The sequence below is a fragment of the Orcinus orca genome, chromosome X, assembly GCF_937001465.1.
Source record: "Orcinus orca chromosome X, mOrcOrc1.1, whole genome shotgun sequence".
Taxonomy (NCBI): Eukaryota; Metazoa; Chordata; class Mammalia; order Artiodactyla; family Delphinidae; genus Orcinus; species Orcinus orca.
In genome coordinates, this window is record NC_064580.1 from 40,943,073 (window position 1) to 40,945,726 (window position 2,654).

General features: G+C 41.5%; 1 pseudogene; it reads left to right on the forward strand.

The window, feature by feature from the left end:
- The first annotated feature begins 1,087 nt into the window (after nucleotides 1-1,087).
- LOC101273424 (glutathione S-transferase Mu 4-like) lies at nucleotides 1,088-1,739 on the forward strand (annotated as a pseudogene).
- The last annotated feature ends 915 nt before the right edge of the window (nucleotides 1,740-2,654 follow it).

Below are 2,654 nucleotides of genomic sequence, written 5' to 3' on the forward strand. Positions count from 1 at the left end.
TTTAGTTGGTAACAGTATTTCCTTCCATGATTTTTAATTTCTTATTTTTTTTAGCCAATTTAATGTGCTTAGGAAGTATATGTATAATTCCATTATATGAAGTTCAAAAGAATAGTACTCTTCATGTTTTTTTATGCTGATTCTTATTCATGGTGGCCTGTTTTCTTGTATTGGTTGTAATTTTTTATTACGAGCTCATGCTTTGTGGAAGGGGAGAAAATATTTATGCATGGAAATCCTTTGTGACCCATTTTGAGAATGAGTCCCTTCACAGAAATCTTACATTTTCTCTTCTAGGCCTCTTGAAGTGTAATCAAACTGAGACTACTTTTCCAATTTTATACTGATTTCTAAGGAGTTTCCTGGATCACTCAATGTGTTAGGATAAGACAGAATATCTTTATTTATTTTTTGTTTATTATTTTTTGAGTCCCTGTTTTCAATTCTTTTTTAAAAATTGAGTTATGGTAGATGTACAATATTATATGTTACAGGTGTACAATACAGTGATTCACAATTTTTAAAAGTTATACTCCATTTATAGTTATTATACTGGCTATATTCCTTGTGTTATACAATATATCTAGAGAATATCTTATTCATAAGTATGGTATATCACTCAATGGGATCTGATTCTCCAGATTTCCAATGTGTGAGTGTGTAGGGTTTCCCATAGCACCAAACAATTCTCCAGACACCAGCTGGGGGTCCTATGATTCAACTCAGTTCTGACACTTATCTACCCAGAGACAGCATCAGATTCCATAGGTTAAGGGTTCAGCCCCACAAGACTGTCCCCCCACAACACACTTCAGATACCAATTGCAAGCCCAGGTTGTCACTTGTACTTCTGACCAACTGACTATAAATCAGAGGTTCCCACGACCCCCTCCTTGGGTTTTATTAATTTGCTAGAGTGGCTCACTGTCCTCTGGTTCCTTCTTCCCTTCCTTCCTTCCTTTCTTCCTTCCTTCCTCCCTATAACTTTTTATTTTGATATAATTTCTAACTTAAAGAAAAATTGCAAGGATGAAGTTTCAGCCTAGCTTCACTGAGGTCATCCCCTGAGTCTACAGAAAGCTAAACCATGGCCATGAACTCGGGTTACTGGAACATTCACAGGCTGGCTCATACCATCTGCCTGCTTCTGGAATACAAAGACTTAAACTATGAGGGAAAGAAGTACATGGCGGGGGATGCTCCTGACCATGACAGAAGCCAGTGACTGAATGAGAAATTGAAGCCAGGCCTGGACTTTCCCAATCTGCCCTATTTAATTGATGATGTTTTTGAGATCACCCAGAGCAATGTCATCTTTTGCTACATTGCTTACAAGTACAACCTATGAGGGGAGACAGAAGAGAAGATTCATGTGGACATTTTTGAGAACTAGGTTATAGACACCTCCAATTAGCTGGTCAGTGTCTGCTACAGCCCTGACTTTGAGAAACTGAAGCCTAAGTACTTGGAGGATCTCTGTGAAAAGATGAAGCTCTTCTCACTTTCTGGGGAAGAGTCCATGGTTTGCAGGAGACAAGATCACCTCTCTGGATTTTCTTGCTTTTGACAGTCTTGACCTGCACCATATATTTAAGCCCTAGTGCCTGGATGCATTTCCAAACATGAAAGATTTCATTGCCCACTTAGAAGGCCTGAAGACGATTTCTGCCTACATACAGTTCAGCTGCCTTTGCCCAGGCCCTTTGTACATAAAGATTGCTGTGTTGAGCAAAAAGTAGAGTCCTGTAAGATCAGAAGATAGGAGCTGTCCCTACTTCACTGGGGCCCTGAAGAAAAGCTGGACCTCCCTGTACCCCCAGAATCATCCTTCTTGTTCTTTTCTCCTTCTTTTCTTTCCCCTCCCTCATCCCTCGGGCCTTATTAGACCCCTTCCCCTCAGCTAATCCCTGTTCATCTTGGCCCTGTAAAGGTTTACTGTACCTTACTTTTCTTTAGCAATTCCACCCCCCCCCCAATCTTATCCTTCCTGCATAAGCCAACCAGACCATCTTTCCCTTCAGTGGTTGCCTCTGCTTTGAGGTACCTGATTGGACCCTTCTCCAGTAGAGCTCAGCTCTGAGCTCCCCAACACTGCTCTGAAGACCAGTATTGGCCTGATGTGGAGACCCTGCTCCCCCAGCATGGTCCCTGCCCCAGCCCTGCCTGATCCCCAGTAAAGCCTTCTCTCTCTCTCTCTCTCTCTCTCTCTCTCTCTCTCTCACACACACACACACACACATACACACACACACAGAGTTTATGAAGTAATGTACAAGGGAAGAAAATCCTAGACCTATCTCATGAAGCAAATGTTACCATATCAAACCCAACAGCACTAAAACTAAATAAAAAAATAAAAGCATCTCAACTATACTAATCATATTTTTTATTTTCTGTATTTTATATGAGGCTTTGACATCTCGGGGCCTTGCTAATCCTGAAGAGACTACCCCTTTCAGAGCTAGTTAATTCCTAAAGATATTAAACAACTTGCCTGCCAGGATGTCTTTGATATGCAAACCAACAAATCCATAGTCCATGCTCCCAACTACCTCCTTTATTGAACTCTCACACACCAAGCCAATATTCTCCCTGCCCTAAGTCACTCCAGGGGCAGGTACAGGACAACTGAGGACCACCCTCATAGCCCAGAG